The sequence below is a fragment of the Triturus cristatus genome, chromosome 1_1, assembly GCF_964204655.1.
Source record: "Triturus cristatus chromosome 1_1, aTriCri1.1, whole genome shotgun sequence".
Taxonomy (NCBI): domain Eukaryota; kingdom Metazoa; phylum Chordata; class Amphibia; order Caudata; family Salamandridae; genus Triturus; species Triturus cristatus.
The window spans coordinates 1,135,030,853-1,135,057,593 of record NC_140579.1 but is presented as its reverse complement, the minus strand read 5'-3'; the positions used below and the strand labels follow the sequence as shown (position 1 = coordinate 1,135,057,593).

At 46.8% G+C, this 26,741-nt stretch overlaps 1 protein-coding gene across 10 annotated transcripts in view; it reads right to left on the bottom strand.

The window, feature by feature from the left end:
• LOC146871733 (transcription factor SOX-13-like) overlaps window positions 1-26,741 on the bottom strand; it is a 671,695-nt gene that overhangs the window by 589,571 nt on the left and 55,383 nt on the right. The gene's annotated exons all lie outside the window — the stretch shown is intronic.

Here is a 26,741-nt window from a genome sequence, read left to right as displayed (position 1 = left end):
CATTTTTAGCCTTTGAAATGTAATTTTAAAGCCGCAAATACAATACAAAGGCCATAACGAGTATCCTGGAGTTTTCTACATTCTTCCTATTTTAATGTAAAGTTAACAGATGTAGAATTCCGGTGTCGAAAAGGAGCCCAGAAGACTTTACACAAACTATTTATTAAAGTGCCATAATCTGGTCTGTCCAGAAAGTTACATTTTGTGCAAATGGTCGATGTTTTTCCCAGAAAAGTGTTTCAACCCTCTTTCCGGAGTACTCGTAATCAAAGGATGGAGCCTGGCAGGGTGTTCTGATAAAGTCAACAAGAGAGACTAATCATGGCGGTAATTGTGAAGGGAAGTAAAGTTACTTTCCATTGGAGTTTAGGAGTGTGAGATGAATGAGATCACTCGCCATTGTTTTTGAATTGGAGCATTTATATTTGACTTTGATAAGCAAAACCAAGACTCTTCACATGCAAAGCGGCAATATAACTTTTAAGAACAGAACCTTGCATATTACAGTAACGTGGTCTTTCATCACATTCCTGCTGGCATCGCCTTAGTACTGTCAAATTTAAAGAACTGGACCATGAGTTTGACTCGGAGTAGCTAATGCTTAGTATTCCTAAGTGTTTGGTAGCATACATAATGAGCATATTTTGCATGCTAAAAACATACACTGTAATTTTTTGTTTCCTGAGACGCCCGTGGTGTGTTTTTTCATTTCTGAACAGCACCTGACAAAGCACTGTATTTTATTTGTAACTTCATAGTCTGTTTTTTTTCCAAAACAGATGTTTAACACATGAACTTTATTCCCTTAACACGTGCCCTCCTCCTTGTCTACTTGTTTTTGATTTTTGTTGGTTTACTGATATTACTCGAAATTAACAGCCCCCCCCCCCTCCATGAGCACGAATGAATATGGGTCAGCGGAGCCTCTGGTCTGAAACCATGGCTGCTCTGAAACAACTGTAACCCAGCAGTAAGTAATTAGCCACCTTTCAGCAAAGAAAGTCCTTGCTTCACGCAGTGAGCAGTGGGAGACATGCCCCACTGCCAAGAAATACACACTGCTGCGTGGCACTTTGCTCAGTGGCGTAACGAAACTTGAGGGGGCCCTACTGGAGGATACTTGGAAGGGGCCCCTCCGGTTGATCTCTTGATGTAGGACTTCCACAGGGTACATGTTTTGGGGGGGGGGGGGGTAGGCAAAAGATCTGCCTACTCCACTGTCCGCAGGTCTGCTTCTGAGGCTGTCGGTGCTTCTTTAAGGGTTGTGGTCTGTGGGATCGTGTGACAGATTATGCCCTTCGAGTATCTCTCCGTCACTTCCTCTCTATCACTCACTCTCGTCTGTTTGTGTCTCCATCACACAATATCCTGTCTCTCTCCATCACTCATTCTCTATCACTCACTCTCCTCCCTGTGTGTCTCAATCACACAATAACCTGTCTCTCTCCCTCCTTCACTCTGTTGCTCTATTACTCACTCTCCTCCCTGCGTGTCTCCATCAGACAATCTCATCTGTGTGTATCTCCAACTCTTTCTCTGTATCACTCACTCTCTTCACTCACCTCCCTGTGTCTTCATCATATAATATCCACTTTGTATCTCTCATCACTCATTCTCTATCACTCACTCTCCTCCGTGTGTGTCTCCATCATACAATACCCTTGTGGTCTCTCTCTCCCCATCACTCTCTACCACTCACTCTCCTCCCTGTGTGTCTCCATCAGATTATCTTCTTCAAGTCTATCTCCATCTCTTCCTCTCTATCACTCACTCTCTGTGTGTCTCCATCACACAATATTGTCGTTGTCTCTCTATTTATCATTCCCTCTCTATCACTCACTCTCCTCCCTGTGTCTCCATCATATAATATCCTCTTTGTCTCGCTCATCACTCATTCTCTATCACTCACTCTCCTCTGTGTGTGTGTCCATCACACAATATCCTCACTGTCTCCATCACTCATTCTGTATCAATCACTCTCCTTTGTGTGTGTTTCAATCATATAATATTGCCCTTATCTCTATTCACCACTCGCTCTCTTCACTCAGTCTCCACCCTGTGTCTCCATCAGAGAATATCCTCTTTGTCTCCCTCATCACTCATTCTCTATCACTCACTCTCCTCCCTGCATGTCTCCATCAAGCAAGATCCACATTGTCTCTTTCCCTCCATCACTCTGCTGTTCTATCACTCACTCTCCTCCCTGCATGACACCATCAGACAATCTCCTCTGTGTCTGTCTCCATCACTTCCTCTCTTCACTCACTCTCCTCCCTGTATCTCCATCATATAATATCCTCTTTGTCTCTCTCATCACTCATTCTCTATCACTCACTCTCCTCTCTAGGAGTCTCCATTAGATGATGCCCTTCGAGTCTCTCTATCACTTCCTCTCTATCACTCACTCTCCTGTGTGTCTCCATCACAAAATATTCTCTCTTTCTCTCTCCATCAATCATTTTCTATCACTCACTCTCCTCTGTGCGTGTCTTCATCAGACAATATTGTCGTTGTCGCTCTTTATCACTCTCCTCCCTGTGTCTCCATCATATATTATCCTCTTTGTCTCTCTCATCGCTCACTCTTTATCACTGACTCTCCTCCCTGTGTGTCTCCATCAGATCATCTCCTTCGAGTCTCTTCATCACTTCCTTTTTATCACTCACTCACTCTCTTCCCTGTTTCTTGCTTTATCGTTTCCTTCCCCTTTTATCTTTATCTCTCGCACTCTTTCCTTCCGTTCTCGACCACACAAAGATCTCTTCTTCATCACTTATGTCCACTCCTGTCCCCATCATTCTCTTTCTCTTTTGCTCTGTTCATCATTATATTCTTGCTTCAGGCACAAACCTAACCTTGCTTACACCCAGTTTTGCCAGTCACTATCTTTGTTAGAACAGGTTCATATTTGCTTTATTAACCTTCCTGCTTTCTCAAATTTGCTTGAAAATGCATCGTTTACCCACTATTTTATCAAAATTTTCACGGGGGAGAACCCCCGCGAACTCCCCTGAGGTGGTTCGAACTCGCTCGCTCGCATTACCGTGTCGCAACTTCAAGAATGTCTAAAAGGTGTGTCACCAACATGAAAAGTTTGGAAAGCTGTGGCCTACGGTATCGTCATCTCACGCCATGTCTACCTCGTGACTTACGGTATGGTTCTAATATTTTACCAAACATGGTGACGCCTTTTCCAGTAACTGTGGTACGTGAGCTAGGTGAATAGGTGAAAATTCATATTTCAGGCAAGGCGCTTGCCGTAATTTGGATGGGCAAGCAGAAAAATGTGTATTGTAAAGGGATTCTGTAAATACATATATAAATCTTCACATCTTGTGGTGCCACATTCTCACCTCAGCTTGACACATCTGCGGTGGCAACTTCCCTAAAAGTACGTACTGGCCCAGGATGCAGTCTGCTGTATGTCAAAAGAACAGGGGGATGTTGAACCTTGAGACAGTGAACTTCGCACACAAGTAGGGTGGGGGGATCTTAGTTTGGAGCAGGAGGCCTCACAGAGAGAGTAGCTGGATATGATTTGGATCAGACCTGCCTTCAGCCTGCTATACGGGAAAATGGCAGAACTATGGACAATTTAACAAAAGGCCTACAGATCAGGCTGGCAGGGCCTACGTAGGGGTTCATGCTTTGTTGAGTGACACGGATGGCCCAGGGTATTTGTTATATAGTAACACAGGACCCTCTGGTCAATTTAACACGGCCTACAAATTAGACTGGCAGGGCAAGGACAAGGGTCTCATACCTCAGGTGTGGACAGAACGGGCCTGGGGCACGCTATGATATAAAATCGACCCTCTCTCAGGTTATATACCCGAAACCAGTCCCAGGATGCTTGTTTCCGGTCCAGGAAAGACATGGCTTGGCTTTTTGGGTTGGACTGTTCCCATGAGGCACAGGGTCAGACTGATTTGCATATGGCCATGTCTGAACTGGGGAGGCGGAGTGAGCTAAAGAATGATGATGGATTAAACCCAGATCAGTTGACTGGGGGTGAGTGCTTGCAATGTTCAACATTCCGTCCATCATCCCCTTTGGTTTTGGAAAGAGTAAAGCACCAAAATGTTTGACTGGATGGGTCAGAGAGACAGACATCAGACCTGAAAGACTACTCAATAGCGACAGCAGAGAAACTCCAAAAGGACAAAGCAGCTGGAAGCGATACCAGCGAAGAACTAGAAGCCCACTCCTGCATAATGTTAGGAGTATGGGACTAGCAGAGTCCACTAATGTGGGACACAGGGACACGTTTGCTGAGGGCCTGTTGAGTGGGCTGTCAGTGCGGTCCAGTTTTTTGGACTCCTATTCAGTTGAGCAGGCTCATCACTCCTTGGGTCATAGGCCTCTCCCTGGGACTACTCCTAGGCCGATAATTGCCAGGCAACTACATTTTATGGACAGAGATGCAACGCTTCTGACTGCTCGCAAGAACGGCTCCCCACTACCGTATCAAGGAGCCTATTCGGCGCTCTATGCTGACTTTACTCTTGCTGTGCTGGAGTGCTGCGTAAGGTTGTCGAGGTGAAAATTCTTCTTTGTTCAAATTATATTAAATATGCCACATTGTACCCAGCCCGCCTACGGATAGACTTAGACAGCAAGCAACACTTCTTTATGAATCAAGCTGAGGCCGCAGAATCTTGCAAACTACACTTACAGGCTAGAAAATAACAACAACAGGAGAGTTCATCACAGACAGGGGAAGTCAACCCCTGTCGGTTGCATCATGGATTGCAGACTGTGTGCCAAGGGCTGATTTTCAGACTGTTAGAATGGACATGGACGATTTGTTTTTATTGCATTGATGGTATGACTGAGACGAACAGTAAGTGCAGGATTGTGTTCAAGGTTATAAAATACACTTGTCTGTAATTATGAAGATTATTTTAAACAATTAGCAGCCTGGATATTTCCTGTAAGAGTGAAAAATGGTAATGTTACATAAAGCTGGGCGCCGGCAGGCATCTCATGCCCTTTCCTATGCATCACCATGGCACCTCTATTAAGAGTTGGTGCTTTGTTGCGGTTTGTTGATTGTTTTTTTTTTTTAACACTGACAGTTGTGGGTTCATAGTGGGTGGGAATGGGAGGTGAACATCTTACAAAATGCTCACTGCAAATCTCCAAGGTATCACTTGAGCAAGAATATGTACAAATTTGTTTAGATGGCAAAGCATATATATACCTTAATCAGCTAGACCTACATACCCCTCATACTAAGAGATTGACCTTCATGTCCTGGAATATAAGGGACTGAACAATCTCCAAAATGTCTGTAGGGTAATGGCCTATATGGATAGACATAGGATAGAACTGGCATTGGTACAGAAGGCACACCTGGCACCAGGTCAAGAACATCACTTTGGTTGGATATGGGGTCAGCATAGGAATTTCTCTTAAGTTCCTATTCCCGGGTGGTATGTATTCTTTCACGTAAAAACATTTATCTAAAGAAGTTATAGTCATACATAGACCCAGATGGACGTTACAGTGCATTGCTAGCAATATTGTAGAACAGAAAGATGGTCCTGATCAGCACGTATGCTCCAAATGTCGATAGTCCTGATTTCTTCTGTGGTATATTGAATATGTTACGCAGACGCCAGGCTTCCATATCTTATCCCAGAACAGGAACACACCGGGGATACGCTGTTTAGCTCTTTACTTCCCCTTGGATTTCAGCTACTAACTAGGCCTCGCTGTCATTCCACCATGCTTGTTTTTTTTTTCATTGATCCTGGTCTTGTCCCTATATAGCAGAGTTTTGGAAATACATTTGAACACGATTTCACATATGACAGAACATGACCTGAAACAGTTGTCTCAGACTCACCTACTGGTTTTGGCAAAATGATTACCAAGGGTACCTGGCGGTCTGTTGAGTACCAGGCGGCTTGCAGGGTATCAGGCGGCTTGCAGGGTATCAGGTGGCTTGCAGGGTATCAGACGGTCCGCTAGCTTAGCTTAGAATCTCCATGCACTGGTGTAGAAGATCGATTCCCAGGCTTGATGACTGGTTGCCTGATCTTGCCACGTGCAATGAAGGATAGGGCAAACTATATGCTAGGATGCAACCCCTGACATCTAGACCCAAAGATATATGGGGCTTCCTCCATGCTTATTGGAGCCAGAATGGGGACTTTTGTGGTTTTGATTGTGATGAACTGCTCAGTACGGCTAGGATCTCGACAGGTGAAATGAAGAGACACTTGTGCTATTCCGGCCTTTGACGAGAGGCCGGGTTGACTTAATGGTATCACTTTTCGGAGGAAAGTGCATTATGGGCTGGATAGTTCTGCTTTTTAGTGACTTCTAATATGAGTATTCTGCCTCTTGCCAATATCATCTGTATTCTGATGTATACAGATATACTGAGATGTGAAAATGCTATGCTCTAAGTGCAACCTGTCACGTTTTTGAATGTTTACTTAAAAGAATTATTAAAAAGGAGAAAGACAAAAGGGTAAGGCACTGGGACGCAAGGTGTAACACGCAGAACAAACAAGGAAAGCCCCGATAAGGAAAAGCAGGACGTCCCATTCAAGAACAAAGTACCTAGAGAATAATGTGAAGCAACACCAGCGTAGGGTCTTCAGAATGCCACAGGGGCTGGGGGAAGAAATAGTCCCAGAGAATTGTCTCAATGCCTGATGTAGATAATTTAAACATTAGTAATCCAGGCGACCCAACTTACATTGAACTCTGATACAAACTCAATGAATGCCCAGGAGGGGAGCCAAGAACAGGATGGCGGTGCTATCCTGATGCTAGTGGTCAGTGATGACGGGCTTCAAGAGAGATCTTGGACGTAGTGGACAGGAGATTTGGATCACAATTTCTCAAATATAGGGGTCTATTGCGATGGCGGGCGGACCCCGCAACGGCTAAAGAGACAGCCCGCCATAGGTGTGGCGGTCCCGCCGTACGCATTAGGATGCCCCCGCCACACTGGCAGGCGCATCCCGAATTCCTAATATTGCGGCGGGCGGTGCTGTCAGCAGCACCCACCGCAATGCCAGAAATGCATGTCGTGCATTTGCATGCACAAGGTGGAAGGGCACTGGGCGGTGCCTGCCACCTTGTTCATGCAAATGCTGGGGGGTACCATAGGTACCCCTCATGTGCATCCCCACCCCCAACACCCTGGGGGTCCGCAACGGGCCCTCAAATACAGGATCCGCATGCCTTTCCATGGCGGCGTTGCCACCATGGAAAGGCTGATCTCCGCAATCATCTTGATATGGATGACCATATCAAACCAGTTTCCGGACGGTCGACGAGTCTTTCCGTCTGCCAGGGTCCCCCCCCGCCATCGTAATGTGGCGGGGGGGAAATGTTAGGTGGGCGGGGGGAATTGGCGGGCGGATCGCTACCGCCATACGGGCGGTGGCGATCCTCCAACCAACATAATCAACCCCATAGTTCCTGAAACTAAAGAATAAAAGTGTAAAGTTAAATATTATTTGGATAAAGGGGTCTAGGCAGGACAAAACCAAACTGTAGGTAATTCGGAAGGGAAGGGAAGGGAATATCCATGGTGGGGCATAGAGAGAGCAGAGCTCTGCTCTGTAGATTTCAAGGAGCAGGGAGGGCCAGTGACAGAGAGGTGAATATGTAATGATGGTTATAAAGCAGTGGTTCAATAGCAGCCCAGAACCTTTCCCAGTGTGAGCCTTTTGGAGAGACGAGAATGGGGACTGAAGCCCTAGAATTTGAGAAGACATCTCACCAACATAAAACTGAAAAGTACATTCAACACGTATTTTGCACAGACCAAGCGTAACACAATAACAATAGGGACGCTTAAAAGTAAGTAATGGGTTATGGTACCAGTAGGCATTACATTTTCTGTTGATGTGAGAGTATGTAGAAGTTGTTGGACACAAAATGATGTATTTTCTCTATACTACTTAAACTTATGAAATGTAATAAAACGTATGCAAGGAATTGCAGTCTGAATGATCTCAATATCAGCTACAGTTTGATGTGTTAAGCCAAGAAATGCGTGCCACTGTTAGGAGAAAACTGACTCTTTGAAAATGTATATTGTTAACCAGAGGAGTTTATACCTTATCACTGATTACTGGAAGAAGGAGGAACTCAACAAGGAAGCGTCTAGAAAGTAAATGATAATGATTTTACATAATATACTGCATAAGTCACCTGGTGTGCAGATGCGACAAATAAGCAATTCCTCTACCGTGACTACACATACAGCAAAAGTGAAGTGAGATAAGAAATGCACATGGTTAGGTTAAAAGGACTTCTGAGACAAGGTGAATAATTATTTTGATCTCCCATTTGTAGCGTCCTGCCCAGGTACTCGCCAATAACCGAGCCACACACAGAGAGCAGTTGTACACGTCTTTATTCTGCTGCGGGTAAGCCAGAACTCAGCATTCTAAGGCTGCCTTCAACTCATCTCTCGAACGCTTACGTCACAGGCCTACAGTGTACAGTGGGAACCAAAAGAGTTCCAGTGTGCTTTTGTTTTAAAGACACTAAAATCATTAGAGATGCAAACTATTATGAACGTCAATAAAGCTTATTTCTTGATCAGCCACAGTTGTGGTTGACATTGTGTTGTATGGAAGAGGCATGCAATGATTTGATATGGAAAACAAAAGGGATCCACCCTAGAATGAATACGTAACCGTCATTTAATCAGATCTAGTGTGTTTGCCTACATTGGTGGGATGCACACAGCTTTGTTAAAATACCCCTCACACACCAAAAGGGCCATTGGTGTCATGCTTCATCATAGGGGTCTTCCCACCCCGCTGCGGGACGGGGCATGCTACAACCTACGGCTACGTGTGAGCACTGATTGTGTGAAAACAAAACTATGTGTAGTGTAGAAAAGTGAGTGGAAGGGTCAGTGAAGGAGTGATAACAACTTAAACACCTGACCCTCTTGGAAGAGAAAAACTTTAATATTCCGTTGGGCTGGTGTTATTAAAAGTGGGGAATGTGATGGAGAAGAGTGCCTTAATGAACAGTGTCTCCTATGTCGTCAACATGTTTCGAAGCCCTCCCCAGTCTTCTTCGTCAGAAAAAATGAAACATTAAAAACCTCCAAACTATGTCAATCTTAACCATCCGTGGAGCCCTGTAAAAAAGTGACAACATTGTGATGTAGTACTGCTATCACTATCCGTGCGTGTGAACCACTGTCACATTCTGCTGGTGGGGAAAGAAAGGACAATACAAAAACAAACATACATTGAACGTGAAACACACACTCTATGATAGAAGACCTATGACTGTAGGTCTCAAGTAATGAAATGCAGCTGAATAGCAAACATTAACAAGCATTGGCATAGCCAATAGGTCTCGCCTTTGGAACCTTATGTGTTTAGTCAGAACTTTTGGCTATGTTGTAGAGCATTGTGGCTGCTGTGCATTATGTTGAAAAGTTATAATAAAAAGTGTTAAGCATTCTTGTTACCTTTATACAAACGAACAAGACATTATATACAACTGAAAAACCTGATTAAAAAAAGATTTTAACATAAAAAATGTCTTCTGGTTTTTTTGTACTTGTACTGGTGGCAACTTCTTCTGTCTGTTCTCATGCTTGTTTGTCTAAAAAAAAATTGTTATGAGGGAGCGGGATATAAATAACAGGGGAGTGGAGTTTTTCCATGGGTGACCCCTACCATCCTGTGCCCTAGAAGGAGTGGGACATGGAGGAACCCCCTCCCCATTCTGGCAGCAGCATAGTCTGAATTCTAATATGGATGATTGGGGAAGCTGAAACTGTGCCCCCCCCTCCCCCCCCCCCTTCTCCCACTTCCAACAACACATAAATTGCTCTGAACAATTTCAAAGCACTACAGTAATTCTGGTGATTAGCCTGGGGGAGAGCAATCGGCGGGGGGAGGGGGCTGGAGCGGCAGGGCCGCTGCACAGAGGGGGCCTGTTCGCGGGATGCGAAGGTCCTGTCTGGCCCCCGGAGTGGCAGGAGAGGAGTCCCGGGGGGTGGGGGCGTCTGAGGCTGAGATACCTCAGCAAGTGGCGGCTCGCCTGGAATCCTGCACCTTCTGCAGCTTCCAGGAGGACACAGTGTGAGCTCAAGAGAAGGACTCTGTGCACAAGTGGGGCGGGAGGGGGTTCGGAAGGACGGCGGGATCGCCAACACCTGGAACCAAACCGTGCAGACGCGTCCTAATGCCAGAATGCACGAATTCTTCTTAACTACCAGCCCCGAGGAGACGCTGCTTCCTGGCCACGCAAGGATGCGCAGGGGAGGGGGTTGCAGGGCATACATAGAAGCATCTTCCAGTTCCGTCCTGTGGACGCGTTCCTCAAGGGGGTATATTGCTCTCCAGGAGACAAGGGCATATTGTTCTAAGGGGGCGGGTTAAGCATCCTTTTTCAAGTGTGGGCATTTTGAGCCAAGTGTCATCAACTTTTATACAGTTGCAAAGCCTGAGATCTGCAAAAACATCAACTTTCAATATACAAACGTACCTTGTGAGTTGGAAATCTCTCTCTGGCTTTTAAAGTACACCTTGTGGCTTCCTGCAAATCGGAACGAGGGGGCATGAAAGGTACGCCCCCACCCCTTCCCTCCAGTCCATAATGCAATGAACCAGTGCTTTACGGCTGTAACTGGATTTGTAAACTGTTGACAAGTTACCAACCTTTGAAGCAGGTATTACTGATTTGCAAAGTGGACAACTTCCTATCTTAGAACTACACCTGGGAGCTTTGGAATTGAGGGGGGGGGGGGGGGAGGAAGGTGGTAGGTTGGAACATGCACCGCTACAGGACCGATATCTCCCAGGAGCCATCTGCCGGAATAAAAACAGAAGTAGCCATTCTGAGGGGGCCTTGGCTTGGCAGTCTGTCCCTTACGGGCCTCCATCACTGCATTTGCAGCAATTTGCAAAGAATCGCAAGATGAATCTTGTCTCGACTATATTAGAGAGGAGCAACGTTTTGTGACCTTGCGAATGGTGGTTTTGGGTTGTCACTGATTTGTACATTTGTGGTCGTGTTATCAAACTGTCAATGCAGAAAGCATCCAACAAGCTTTGTGACATGGCTTTACCACCCCAGACCTCTGGTTCACTCCGAGACACTGCAAGCATACACAAATGCCAAAGCAAAGCGCTATGAAGGCAGTCACAGTGAGAACAGAGCATTTTGCTTTAAAGCGTCCTTAGTGCTGGGGAAAGGAGGGAAGGAGTTCATGCTCTTTTTGGTGAAGTCATCTTCCTGGCTCGATTGGGCGGTTAGGTCAGTTGATCTTGCTCTGTGGGTTTACACCTTGCTGCACTGTGAAATTCCTTCTACTGGAGGCACTTTTCTGGTAGGGAGCTCCTTGTTTTTTGGGGGCAAAAAGAGTATCTTGCGGAGGCAGAAGCATCTTCTTTCGTGTGGGAGCATTTCCTGCTGCTCATGGTGGCATGTAGTTCGATAAGGGAGCATGTTACACTACATATCATATGGTTCTGCAAGGGCTCTAGAGGAGGGCGTAATGCAGTGCTTGAGACACCATGATTTTCTGATATGGGTCTTGCACACAAGCCAACCTTCATGAACAGCTCAGAGGGAGCTTTTGAGGGAAAAATGAGGGGAAGGGTAATAATTCACCTCTAAGTGTCTGGGTGATTTAAGGATGTGTGAGGCACGATAGACATGTCTGGACTGAAGGCAGTACAAGTTTCTCACGGTGTCTGTAAGAGGGTCATAAAGGTTTTCTGATTACATGCACATGCAATACATGGCCTCTTTGCAGAGCGATGATCCTATATGTGCATACTGTAATTACACATACGTCGGAGTCCAGAAAGTGTACGAGGTGCTGCACAGCCATGAACATATCCATAGCATAGAAGGAAAAGAAAATGCAGCGTTTATTGGTGAGGCAAGTGTGTGTGTTTTTGTGTGTGAGAGACAGAGGGGGCGGTTAAGTGGACGAGACAGAAGGAAGTAAATACAGTTAAAGAGGAAGTAAACTGTGACCCATGGAGATGGAGGGATATTAAAGTGTTGTTGGTAGTAAAAAAGAGTGTAAGTGAATAACTGCAAAGTTTGCAGAGGAAAGCAGTGTGATGGGAAGAAAAGACAATCCCCTTTTACAAGTCATTGTCATGTTTAATAAATAAACTCGTAGTGTCAAATACTCATTTTCTGGATAGAATCACTTTCAATTCCAACTGTTCGTAGAAATAGGAGTTGTTACCTATGTTATTAAATATCCAATACAATTCGGTGCTAACAATCATTGGCAAAGCCAACAGGTCTGGCATACTTTAGTTGTATGGGTTTGTTTTGTTTTATGTTAAGATGTAGTTACAGAAACCATGCGTCGAGGCACCCAGACAGTGTTCAGGTGACACACCGTGTCAAGTAAAGGCCTTGAATCTGCAGTCCCGGCCGGCCCTGGCCACCAGAGCAGGCCCCGGGATCACTGGCGGTGCTGTGGTAACAAGGGCTGCGTGCGTGTCAGTGCAGAGGAGGGATGCTAAGAGGAACTGGTAGCCAGCACATTCCTGCTGCTGTAAACTCTTGGCTCGCACCTCGTCCCGCAGCGCCACTTGAACAAACACCCCCAGAGCCAGGGCTCTGCAAACACTGGGAAGGAGGGCACAGCCGAGGCCGCAACCCCCAACACGCCTCGCACGCGCTTTACTCCTGACCTTTATGTAAAAAACAGGGAGCGCTTCTGCACCCATGAAGCACCGCTGCCTGCCGGGAACCGCCGAGCCCGCCGGTGTCCTGAGCCAAACCAAGACGAGGCCAGAGGCCTGCAGAACTCACAACTCTTCATGAGAAGCCCTCCAGCTTCCCTGGTCCGGGCATCCAGTCCAGGTTTTCTGGGACTCGTAGTTCTAATTTTCCATTGGTGTAAAAAGGACTATTCGTCTCAGAATGCGAAGCAAAAGCACTTACCCTACACGAGTCAGTCATAGATAGAGCTGGGAAACTTGGCAGCTCTGTTAGTGTGACAGCTCAGGGCACGGGTCGGGCCTTGAGGTCAGTCAGAGGTGTGCCTGGGGCCAGTGGGCACACGGCAGCACTCGAGACACTCCAGGCGCTTTCGGGGTAAGAGAATACTTGGTGAAGCCCTACTCCTGCAGTACAGTGGGAAACAAGAAATATTTAGGCTTCCTAAGCTCTTTTTGTGAGCAAATCCAAACCTCAGACACGTATGTCTGCAGTCAAATGTGACAAGAAAGGGGCCGAGTAATCAGATTATAAAACAAGTCCGGGAGTGGTGCGCGCATGCTTGTGCCCGCCGCTGCAGGCGAAAAACCAGCGCGACCAGCGCTGACCGCCATCGCCATCTGTTTCCAATTAACGCGAATGCGATAATTGAAAACAGATGGCATTAATGCTCGCTCCCGAGGACTAAAGCCTCGCAGTGCAGCGCATGCGCGCTGGCTCAGGCGAGACCGAAAAAGAGCTATAAATGTTAGTAGCATAGTTGGAGCACATACTTTTGTTTTAAAGGAAATTGTCCCATGAGCCTTCGAACGGAAAGGAGTGTATGTAGTCAAACACTGGATTTGAGAGAAAACACAAAGAATAATTGTTGTATGTTAGGAGGAAGATTATACTTGTATCATAGTCTCTCAGGATCAACCGGCTGTGCCATACTCACATCAAGATCACTGCCTCTCCTGGTCAATGCCTGCCTGCGGCTCCGTTGAACAAAGGGACCGTGAGGGAAGTTCCTTAAGTACCCTGCTTAATTGTTAAAACAGGCGCCAGGATCGTAATTGGATGTGGGAGTGAGCACTAGACTGCTCAACACCCATCGCAATTAACAAAGCCACTTCCGGTTGTAGAGGATGGTGTTTTAAGACCTAAATTGGCCGCATCGCTAGCTCAAAAACAAATAATTAAGAAAACGCTGGTCTGTTACGTCTTTTTAAAAAAAAAATATTTTTATTAAATTTTTCCATCAATGCAGTGAAACCAACAACAGAAAAAAAATAAAGGACTCAATCCTCAATGTATATATCAGGAGAAATCCGTACTTCCCGCGTTTCCTCCCTAATGCCCCAACCCTCCGCCCTCTCTACCCCCACCCCCCCTGCCAGTGTGCCCGCGTCAACCCCTCCTTCACTGCTGCTGGGAGGGACCCGGGGTCCAGGAAATCCGAGCCCAGGGCAATCAAACGAGCCTGTCCACTGTTCTCAAGAGACCAGAGACCCCCCCCCCGCCCCCATCCAGATCCCAGCCGCCCACCACAACTATTCGACAGTTACCAATACATTGTGCAAACGCTGAGTCCTCCACAGGTGTACCTAAATGGCCCTATTCAGGGCGGTCTCCCCAGTCGCCCCAGGGGGCACCACCCCGGGTTCCACACTCCTATCCCCGTCCACAGGATCCCTATCCTCCTCATTCAACTCCTCCAAGGATCTAAGCCCTTCCACCAGAGCTCCCCACGCCTGTGCCGCCTCCAGCGCTTTGTCATTAGACGTGCGTCTGGCCATCTGCAGGCGCAGCGTCCCTTCGCTCCCCGCCCAGGACAAGAAGCTCGCCTTCCATCTCCGAAAGCTCGGCCCAGATCTAGCCTTCCAGTGCATAGTGAGCTCCCTCTTCGCCATTATCAATCCTTGATCGTAAAACTTGCTTGTAATTTTGGTTTTGGGGGTGTGCAGAAACCACAACAACAGGCAAGTCCCCATCTCCGCCTCCAGCTCTCGCTCCGTCACTTGATTCAGGCACGCCACCACATCTACCCAATAAGAGCCCAGTCCCACACAGGACCAAAACATGTGACCAAAATCAGCACCCTCCACTCTGCACCGAGGACACGGCGATTGGGAGCCTCCGAAGTTCTGCAGGAGTTTAACCGGAGTTAAGTAAGCCCTGTGTAAGGTATAGAATTGGACCAGTTGGAATCTGGCATTGCGCGTGCCCTTCCAGGCCCGCCGCACCAGCTGCGCCCACGTCATCTCAGGAATGGGCCTACCCAGATCCCCTTCCCATTTACCCCTCAGGGCATCCAGAGGCGGCACTTTCTCCGTGGACAGCCGCCTGTATAGACAAGTCATAGCCTTGAACGTACCCGCCGCCATAGTGACATACTGACACCCCAAAGAAATCGGGGGCTCCGAAAGCCCCATCCTCCACTGTTTCTGGATCGCCGCCACCAAGGCAGTGTGCAGAAGATAATCCCCCCTCGGTAAATCATACACCCCTTGCAAGTCCTGGAACGGCAACAATACGCCATCCCTATATAAATCCCCAATCATGTTCACCCCCGCTGGGCTGTTACGTCTTATCGAGCGGTTTCCTAAAAGATATACTCCTGTGCGACTGACGCGCCAAGCTCCCTTGGTGTCAATTGCCGGGCCCATGCCCAAGGAAGACTAGACTGCTCACCTCAAAGGGGTGAGAGTCCTACTTCCTGTATCGTTCGAGACCCGCAGTCCACCGTTGTTGTACCGGTTTGAGACTGCTATCGCCTATCGATTATTTAGACACAAACGTTAACGTTGTATGTGCAAACAGAAATATATTAAAAGGATTTAAGGTGGAATATAGATTTTTCTTTCATTCAAAAAAGTCGTTTATTCGCACAGGTACCATGGAAAAAATTAAAAAAAAATTCTCATGCGTGACTCCCTCGATGTTAATTGCCGCCTCGATGTTAATTGCCGCGCCCGTGCCCGTGCCCAAAGAAGACTAGACTGCTCACCGCGAAGGGGTGAAAGTCCTGCTACCTGTATCGTCAGAGAGGCATGCAGTCCACTGGTGTTGTCCTGGTTCGAGACTGCTGTAGCCCACCAAATTAGTGGACATAAATGTTAATGGTGTAAACAGAAACCTTTTAAAGGTTTAAAGGTGAAATATATATTGTTCTTTCTTTAAAAAAAAAAAAGGGCAATTTATCAGCACAGGTACTATGAAAGGAGTCTACCATCCTTCATTAAGACACTCCAGAAGTGGGGTAAAACCTTTTTACTCATAAGGAACGCAAAGTGCACTGGTGGACAGATGAATTCCTAAGTCAGAAAAAATCATTTTATAAAAAAGTATAAATATATCCCTGTAAAGTACCTGCAAAAAATTCTTGAACCATGTCTCTGTGTACACCCATCCTTGAGATGTATACCTCTGTGAATATTCATACACAGTCGGAGTTAGGAAAAAAAAAATGTTGTGCCTATGGTGGCCCAATGGAGTACCATACGTGTTGGGGTCATATTTGAGATGCGACATTTCAAAGCATATGTTGTTCGATAATTATTAAAGAAAATGGTATGGGCAGATAAATCAGGGGGAAGAGAGAAGGTGAATGCTCTCTATTTTTCTAATAGGACGGTCCAAGGTACCATGCGACACATCAGGTGAATTGCCCCCATGGGATGTCATCATTTAGTCCAATCATGTGAGTCCCCAAATGGAAGAACCATTGTTGTTCCTTCTGAAATAGACCTATCTCGCTGTTCAATTACAGTACATTGCAGATCGTCCACTGTGTGCTCCATTGTCATGTAATGGGTTGCCATTTTAGTTGTACTCCCCTTGCAACGCACATTGGTTCTGTGTTCCCCAATGCGCGCCTTGACTGGTCGCGTCGTCATCCAGACGTATTCCAGTCCACATGGACAATTGACCGTATGCACCACGTTTTTGCTCTTGCAATTAATGAACCTCCTCTGTTCCCACTCCGTGCCATTCCTGAATCTGATCAGTCTGCTCTTCGTCAGGTAACAGGTGCTGCAGTTTCCACATGGGTGGTGGCCTTGGACTGGTTGTAGGAGTGCATTCGCAGCTCCATTTTTTGACTCGGTCGTGGTCTTGTACGTACCAACATGTCTTTCAAGTTCCTGCCCCCTTTGTATGCAAGCATGGGTTTAGGGAGGTCGAGTTTGCAACATGTAAGGAGTTTCCAGTGTTTATGATCTTCGATACCTGGTTAGAATTAGTATTGAATGTTGTGACACAAATCGGTCTTTCATCTTGTTCCTCTAGGGTTTTCTCCTCCAGTAGGGCTTCCCTGTGGTTATTATGTGCCCTCTTCCTGTCCTTCTCTAGGATTGCAGGCGGGTGGTTGCGTTTTTCCAGTTTCAGTTGCAGGTTTGAGGCTTGTGTCCTGAAATCCCATAAATCTGTGCAGTTCCTCCGGAGACGGAGGAACTGTCCATATGGGAGGTTGTCTCCAAGGTGGCAGGGGTGAAAGCTGTTATACAGCAATAAACAATTCTTGGCAGTGACCTTGAAATGAGTTGTGGTTTTCAAGGTCCCTTCATCCGGGTATATATTGAGATCTAGAAAGACCAGATTCTCCCGAGAGGTGGTGTGGGTGAACTTCAGAAAAGCATTCTGTTGGTTTAACCACATCATAAAGGCTGCTGTAGATTGAAGGTCCCCTTCCCAGATGACTAGAACGTCATCTATGTAGCATTTCCAGGTTTTGATTCTGGGAAAGAAGAGGTTGTCTGGGTGTAAGATCTTGCTTGTTTCCAAATGGTGTACGTAGAGACCAGCAATACCGGGGGCGAAAGTACACCCCATGCTGATCCCGTGCTTCTGTTCATAAATGGTGTGCTCATATGCGAATAAAAATTGTAAGTGCTAGTGAAAGACACTCCATGACCACATTGCGTGGTGTTGCATATTTCCATAGGGTGGTGAAAAGGACCTCCTCTATAATGTTCATTGTCTCGTCGTGGGGGAGGCTAGTATAAAGGCTCACCACGTCCAAGCCCATAAGGAGTTGTTTGTGTGGATCAAAAGTCATATCTTGGAGGAGCTGTAGTACTGCTTTGGTGTCCTTTAGGTAAGTCACGGTTTTCTGGACCAAAGGGCATAGGAAGGTGTCAGCAAACTTTGATAGGGGTTCCAGGATTGAGTCAATGCCCAATACTATCGGGCGTCCTGGAGGCTGCTCAAGATTCTTGTGAATCTTGGGGATGGTGTAAAAATAGGGGGTTCTGGGGGACCCCTTAGTGAGAAATTCTGCCTCCTTCTTGGAAACCCAGTCATGGGTGATCGCTTCTTCTACCATTGCCGCTATCCAGATCCTTATAGACTCAGTGGGGTCATCACGTAGGATCCCGTAGTTTCTCCGGTCCGCTAGGAGCCTTCTACATTCGTTGTCGTAGGCCGTGGCGGACTGAATGACAATGGCCCCGCCTTTGTCAGCTGGTTTGATGACTATTTCATGGTTTGTTGAGAGTTGGTGTATTGCCTCCTTCTCCTCCTTGGAAGTGTTTTGGAAGGTGTTATTCTCCTGTGTTGAGATATTCTCCACATCATTCATGACCGCTTTTTCAAAAGTCAAGAGTTCAACCAGTAGTGTAGAGTCTGGTGGGGTAAAAGTTGATTTGACTCGTAGTCCTGTGTCCACCCTCGCTTTTCAGGTGGTTCCCTATCCCTGAATGTTAGACCTGGCACCTTGGCGTGAGTCTCCCTTCCACTTTTTGTTGCTGTGCCTCATGTGTTTTTGCTGGTGTTAGCTGCTCGGAGCACTGTGCCACTGCCAACCAGTGCCACAGTGCAAGCGCTCCCTGTATAAAATGTATATGTTGGTTGGATTCCATGATTGGCTTATTCGGTTTACTGTCAGACCCCAGTAAAGTGCACCAGGAGTGCCCAGGGCTTGTAAATACAAATGCTGCTGGTGGGCTTGCAGCACTGGTTGTGCCACCCACAGAAGCTGGTAAAATGTGTCTAAGGTCTGCCATTGCAGAACCTGCGTGCAGTCTGGTACTGTCATGCTGACTTGCCAGTCCTTAAACCTTCCCTTAACTTCATGTTAGTCACCCCTATGGTAGGCCCAGGGGCATGGTGCATTGTAAGAATAAGGTAGGACAAGCCCTGATGTGTGTGGCATGTCCTAATAGTGAATTACAGCCATTTTCGTTTTTCACTATTGTAAGGCTACCTGTTCTCCATAGGCCAGAATGGGATGTTAGAATTGTTACATTCTATGATCCTAACAGACCCAGGGAACACGGTAGAAATTCGAGTTTAGTATGCCTGAACTCAGAATAATAAAATACATCTTTTAGTAAAGTTCATTTTAATATTCTGTGTTTGCAAATACCACTTTTAGATAGCTGGTGTTTGCTTGCCTAACCATTTCAGCCCGCCTCTGCTAGGATATGTATCTGCTGTCTGGTTTCTGTGAGTGACAGGGCTGGGGAAATCCAGGAGACAGGCTGGGGCAGCCCAGTGGTGAATAAAGAGATTACATATAGATGGGTGGGCAGGAGTACACCTGCACTCTGAATAGGGCTGTGCCTTTCCACCACAATGCTGGCTCCACCCCCTGGGGAGCGTCTGATGTCTCTGCCCTGCACACAAAGGAGAAGCCAGAGTCCGGTAAACAAAGTACTCCAGAACTGGGTAGAACTGGGCAAAGGCCCCCTGGCCTGCAAGAACAAAAGAATTGCACTATAAGTATTGGGACCCTGCTCCCAAGAAATTAGATCCTGCTTGACAAGAAGAACCTCTGCCTGAGGAGAAGGAACCTCTGCCTGAGGAGAAGGAACCTCTGCCTGAGGAGAAGGAAAGCAGGCGAGCTAGTCCAAGTGGGCCGGCACAAAAAGCCAAAGGGAGGCAACACACATAGCTCATTTCCAATGGCTAGCCACCGTTTAGCATAAATGGTGAAGCCAGCCAATGGAAATGAGGGGCAGGGCATAAAGCCCTCTTCTGAAAATCCTCTCCTACAAAATCTCTCGCGGAGGCGGAGCAGGGCTCTGCCCTGCAATGCACGCGAGACCTAAAAAGGCGGTGGTCCGTAATAGTTGTAATTATATTCTTGTGGTGGTGGTAACCAGTGTTGATATGGTCTCTCCCATTTGTGGTGGGCCATATTGCTAGGGTGGTTGGAAAACTGGTGGTCCTTGATGGTTCCCCCATCCTCTCGGTCCTCTGCCAAAATGGAGTTGGTATTGGTTACCCCCTTGTTGTAATCTGGAGGTGCTTCCTCTGCTGGAGTTGGAGCTATTGGATCCTGTATCGGAGGTATCCCCATCTGAACTCTGGTCCGTAATCGGGTTCCGTGGTGAGTAGTTGTCTCGTATGTATGGGTACACCTTCTCATGACTGAAGCAAGCCATGTCCTTCTTGAGCTTATTAAACTTGCTCTGCTTCAGTGTGATTTCAAATTCGCTCATCTGTTGGTTCAGTTCTTCTAAGCGTTTGTTGATGTCGCGTTCAGATTTCCAGTTTGCCCCAAGCGAGAAATCCACAGGAACGAAGATGTCTCCCCAAACTCCCAAAAAACAGCACCCAGAGAAATATGGGCAGACTCTCTCTCAGATAATTGTTTCCTAAGAGTTGGGGGAATTAATCAGAGTGACCGCCACTCATCCCCAACTGTAGAAACAGGTGACGATCGTGTGGAGGAACCTTATTTACTCTACAACTCAAGTGGCTAGTACCCCAGCTTACAGTGATAATGCATGTCAAATCCGGGAAAGAAGCAAAGGTCCACTCACCAGCTTAATCTTCCCCAACCTTCTCCAAAGTGACAGGCAGGAGTTAACGTCACTCCTCTGTCCGAAGTGAGACTGGAGTTCAGGGCTAATCTGTGGTGTCAAAGTAGGTTGACTAAAACAAAAAGAGCGCTGCTCAATGTAATAAAAAAGGTGCTACAGATTGAAGGTAGCAGGAGTCTTTAGTCAGGAAGGCAATGGGAGGACTCTCAGGAGCGTGGGGGAGAACCAGGAGTGGTAGGGGGCGAGACACACTATCCGAGTGTTTGCCTGATAGTGCAGGGGAAGGTACAGGGAGGGTAGGAGCAAAAAACTAGCCTAAACCTCCCTGCTATTCGAAATGGTGTGGGAAGGAGAGACTCTGGGAAGGAGAGGGCGCGTGCTGCCCTAGAAGCGAAGGAAAAGGTTTGAGAATGCAGCAAGAGCGGGAAAAAAGGGCCAAGCAGCGGGGGAGACTCCACACAATCCGTGCGCCAGGTCAGCTCGAAGGATCAGAAACAGCTGAGCTGAAGCGCGTAGGTGTGTAACACACACGCGGGGAGAAAAGCGGTAGAAATACGTGAATTGGGTCTGTCACGTAATTCGGCGGCAATAAATCCTCTAAAAAGAGAAAAGCGCTGGAGGTTTTACAACAGGATACAAATCCAACAAAAGGAACAATCCAGGGGGGGCGTGGTCACATGAAATGATCAGTAAGCCAAGCGACGGCTGTCTGCTGATGCGTCCCTTTAAGTGATTTAGGGACCATGTAAAATGTTCTACTGAATTAATCCCCTGTTGCCGTGGAAAGGGGGTATCTACAAAGAGCGGACTGACCGGGATGAGACACGTATTAGCACTCTGCCTGCTTTTGATCCCACAACACGATGCATGATGCCTGAGCCCTAACAGTTCTCCCACCCAAAGACCTATTTATGGGACGGGGTTTCGAGGGATGGAGAGCATGGAATCTGCGTATCAAAACAGGAGCATGAACATTTTCAGCAGGTTCCCAGGACCTGTCCTCTGGGGTATAACCCACCCAATCAATGAAGTACTGCAGTTTACCCTTATGTCTGCGAGAGTCTAAGATGCGTTTTACTTCGTACTCTTTTTCACTGTCCACTATTACTGGAGGAGGTGGGTTTTCAGGTTCAAGAGGGGGATTATACTTTTTTATTAAGGAACTGTGGAACACGAGATGGCTACGCATTTCATCAGGCAATTGTAATTTTAGGGTAACAGGAGTAATTACCTCTTGGACTTCATAGGGGCCTATAAACCGAGGTTGTAGTTTTCTAGGTCCCTCTAGCCTTGAGTTTCTAGTGGGCAACCAAACCCTTTCTCCTACCACATAGGTGAGTTCAAGGTGACGGTGTTGATCTGCCTGATATTTCATTGCTTCTTTAGCTTTTTGAAGTTCTTGTTTGGCATTTTCCCATACAGATAAAAGGGTTTCATGGTGGGCTTTGACAGCAGGGATACTTTCTACACTGGAGGGAAGGGAAATGGTTAGGAACCTGGGGTGGTGTGCATGGGAGAAGTAGAAAGGAGATATACCCATAGAAGAATGTGTAGTGTTGTTGTAAGCAAATTCTGCCATGGGAAGGGCCTGTACCCAGTCGCTTGTGATGGTGGTCAATAGACAGCGTAAAAACTGTTCCAAAGTCTGCTTGGTTCTCTCAGTTTGACCGTCGGTCTGCGGGTGATATGCTGTGGATAATCTGTGGTCAATTCCAAGGGCTGTACACATGCCTTGCCAAAACCTAGACACGAACTACGCCCCTCTATCGGATACAATGACAGAAGGGAGCCCTTGTAACCGGAGTATCTGCTCCATACATATGTGTAGAAGTTCTCTTGAAGAAGGTATCTTTTTTAGGGGAATAAAATGGGCCATCTTGGTGAGCATATCCATTACCACGAATATCGTGGTGTATCCTTGACTCCGGGGGAGATCAGTAATGAAATCCATACTAATGGAATACCAAGGTGAAGGGGGTATGGATGTGGTCCGTAATAACCCTGCGGGGCACAGTGCAATGATTTCTGTCTTGTGCAGGTCGGACATGAGCTGACGAAGGTTGTTATATCTATAGCCATCCCCTCCCACCAGAACCATCTTTGGCATGTCTGTAAGGTCTTCTCCCTTCCAGGATGCCCAGCAAGGGTGCTATTGTGACACCATTTCATTAGGTGAAGTTGCAAGGCACATATGGGTACAAAAAGCTTGTTGTCATGATAGTATAACTCATCTCTAATCTGGTTTACAGGATCGCTTTCCCACTCGGCTGCCGGTATGGTAGCATAGTGTTCTTTCAACTGATTCACAAAATTCATGGGTTGGGTAGCTCTAAGGTCTCCTACTCAGATAATCCTATCATTAGGAGGAGTATTGGTGTCAAATGCAAAGGATTTCTCTTGCCCTATTCGGGATAGTGCATCAGCCTTTCCATGCTGGGGTCCAGGGCGATGGGTAATAACAAAGTTGTACTCACTAAAAAATGAAACCCATCTCATTTGGCGAGCTGTGAGAGCTCGGGCAGATCGAAAGAACTGGAGATTTCTATGGTCGGAATAGATGGTAACTATGTGTGGGGAGCCCAACAGATAGTGTCTCCATTCCTGGAAGGCGAGTTTTATAGCGAGCAGTTCCCGTTCTCCTATTGTGTAGTTCTGCTCAGCGGGCAAGAGTGTCTTGGAAAAATAGGCAACAGGATGCAATTGTCCGGTGTCTCTATCTCTTTGTGAAAGAACACCTCCTACGGCATATTGGGAGGCATCTGCTTCGAAGTAATAGGGCTGTTTATTATCTGCGTGTCTGATGACGGGAGCCGTGGTGAACCGTTCTTTCAAAGTAACAAAGGCTTTTTATGCTTCCTTTGTCCATTCAAATAGAACTCTTTTCCGAAGTAGTCGAGTTATGGGAGACAGTAAATCAAAGAAACGATTTATAAACCGTCCTATTAGCAAATCCTATAAAGGATTGCACTTCCTTTACCGAGCAGGGACTGGGCCACTTCACCAGAGCTTCTATTTTCTTTGGGTCCATGTGAACACCCTCTGGTGTAATCACGAACCCAGAAAATCTACCTGTGTGGTATTAAACATGCTTTTGTCGAGTTTGGCAAACAGCTGGTTTCCTTTCAATTTTTCTAGGATTTTCTTGACGTGGATGACATGCTCTTGTTCCGAGTGCAAATAAATTAAAATATCATCAATATAGACGATCACGAAAACGTCAAGGTATTCTCTCAGGATCTCGTTGACGAAGAATTGAAACGCTGCAGGAGCATTACAGATGCCAAAAGGGCATCGCGCAATATTCATACAACCCGAACTTAGTACGAAACGCGGTTTTCCACTCGTCTCCCTCCTTTATCCTAATGAGATGGTATGCCCCTCTAAGATCTATCTTTGTGAATATCTTGGCTCCTCGGACCTGATCCAGCAAGACAGAAATAAGGGAAAGAGATATTTATTTTTTATGGTGACCTTGTTTAGGGCGCGGTAATCCAAACAAGCTTGCAACCCCCCTTCTCACTTAGGGATGAAGAAGATGGGGGAGGACACTGGAGACGTGGAATGTCGAATTAACCCCTTCTCTAGCATCTCTTCGATGTACTTCTGTAGGTACTCAGTCTCTGGAGCTGTTAAAGCATAAATGCGACTAACTGGTAATTCTGCTCCAGGTATGAGGTCTATCCTGCAGTCATAACTACGATGAAGTGGCAGGACTGTGGCTTTAGATTCATCGAAGACTGCTTTGTATTCTTCATATCTTACCGGAAGACCAGATACGTCGGATACGGTATTCACCGCACAACACAACGAAGTGTTCCATTCACTGGCCTCTTTGTAACAATGCAGCATGCAGTGGTGGGAGTTTAAGGTCACTGTTCTAGAACCCAATTGATGTGGGGGTTATGTACCCAAAGCCATGGAACACAGAGAATGGCTTCAAAATTGGGTGGGTCTATGAGATCAAATACGAGGGATTCAGAATGTCCATTACCGCAGACCATAACTATCTGTGGCGTTTGATAGGTGATCAACCCTGAAGACAGCTCCGTTCCGTCCACCGCTCTCACCGGTTCAGGATGTGCTTTCATCTCAAAAGGAAGTCCCACAGCACGGGCCAACTGGATATCTAGGAAATTTCCGGTGGCTCCTGAGTCCAATAAGATGGACATGTTCTTCCTGTTTTGAGTGGATATGACCAGTGTTACAGACAAGGTAAAATGTTTGGGTACCCGGGTACTGATGTTCACCGGCTGTTTCGAGACCTTAGAGAACACAAAACTTGAAGAATCTGTCTCTTTTTTTCTCCAAGTTTTCTAGTTTTCCGTCGGGTGTACAGAAACAGAACTACTCGCTATACTCTTAGGCGTGAAGCGAGGTTTTACTGGACATTCTCTGGCATAATGCCATCCTTTCCCACAGTATAAATAGAGATTGTTTTTTCTCCTCTTGTCTTTCTCCTCTGATAATAGAGGACCCCTGAGAGCGCCTATCTGCATTGGCTCGCAGTCGTCTTTGGTGTCTTTGACCTCCTTTTTCTCTGTCTTAACCATCAAGTATACTGTGGGATTTTTCCCCTTTTCTTTCATGTAACCGATGGTCCAACTTGACCGTCAAATCAATGAACGCAGGACAGTCCTCTAGGGGGTCTGCGATTTGGGGCAACAGGTCCTTAAGCTCGTCACATAATCCACAATAAAACAACAACGTCCTTGTTCCTTCCGGCCAATGTGGCTCGGCTACTAACCTATTAAAGCTAGTGATATAGGAGAGCAGAACCTTAGCCCCTGTTTAAGGTTAAGAAGAGCATTATCGCTGGCCTGCATGAATGTGTTCTTGGAAAAGAGACTTCTCATTTTTTCCTGGAACAACGTGAAGTCATATAGCAACAAATCATTATTCTCAACCAGAGGTACGGCCCAATCAGCAGCATTGCCTGCTAAGTAGGAAATAACATAAGCTACCTTGGCTGCATCATCAGGGAAAGCAGCCGCCTTACACAAAAACTGGAGTTGGCATTGGTTCATGAAGACGCTAAACTTACAGCTGTCTCCGTTAAACTGCTCGGGCATGGCTAGAGGAAAGGGACTGGGCGTATGGACCGTAAAATGGACAGGAGGTATGCTGCCTTCTCCTCGTGAAGAAGTGCTTGCATTATGGGAGGGCAGCGAAAAATGTGCAGGTTGAATTTAACTTTTCCTGCTCTTAGGTATTGTGCCTGACACTCCGATATCTAGAAGGTCATGTGTCTTCAATTGCACTAACTCTGTGTGGAGTCGCTGGTTTTCGGATCACAGCCTCCCTACCTCAGTTTGCAAGTCTACCAAAGCTACTGCATGCTCTTCTACTGAGGGACTCTGCAAGGCGGTATGTAGTGAGGGTTCTAAAGTGGCGCCAGCCCCGTCTGGGTTCATCTTCGCTCGGGTGGAAGTTACGACTTGGGCTTGGCTTTCTGTCGGGTTCAGAGTTCCAGTCTGCCCCAAGCGAGAAATCCACAGGAACGAAGATGTCTCCCCAAACTCCCAAAAAACAGCACCCAGAGGAATATGGGCAGACTCTCTCTCAGATATCTGTTTCCTAAGAGTTGAGGCAATAAATCATAGAGTGACCACCACTCGTCCCCAACTGTAGAAACAGGTGACAATCGTGTGGAGTAACAGGATACACAGAGAGCTGCAAACAAAATACACACCTTATTTACTCTACAACTCAAGTGGCAAGTACCCCAGCTTACAGTGATAATGCATGTTAAATCCGGGAAAGAAGCAAAGGTTCACTCACCAGCTTAATCTTCCCCAACCTCCTCCAAAGTGACAGGCAGGACTTAACTTCACTCCTCTGTCCGAAGTGAGACTGGAGTTCAGGGCTAATCTGTGGTGTCACAGTAGGTTGGCTGAAACAAAAAGAGCGCTGCTCAATGTAATAAAAAAGGTGCTACAGATTGAAGGTAGCAGGAGTCTTTAGTCAGGAAGGCAATGGGAGGACTCTCAGGAGCGTGGGGGAGAACCAGGAGTGGTAGGGGGCGAAACACACTATCCGAGTGTTTGCCTGATAGTGCAGGGGAAGGTACAGGGAGGGTAGAAGCAAAAAACTAGCCTAAACTTCCCTGCTATTTGAGATGGTGTGGGGAGGAGAAGGTGCGCGCTGCCCTAGAAGCGAAGGAAAAGGTTTGAGAATGCAGCAAGAGCGGAAAAAAAAGGGCCAAGCAGCGGGGAAGACTCCGCACAATCCGCGCGCCAGGTCAGCTCGAAGGATCAGAAACAGCTCCGCTGAAGCGCGTAGGCGTGTAACACACACGCG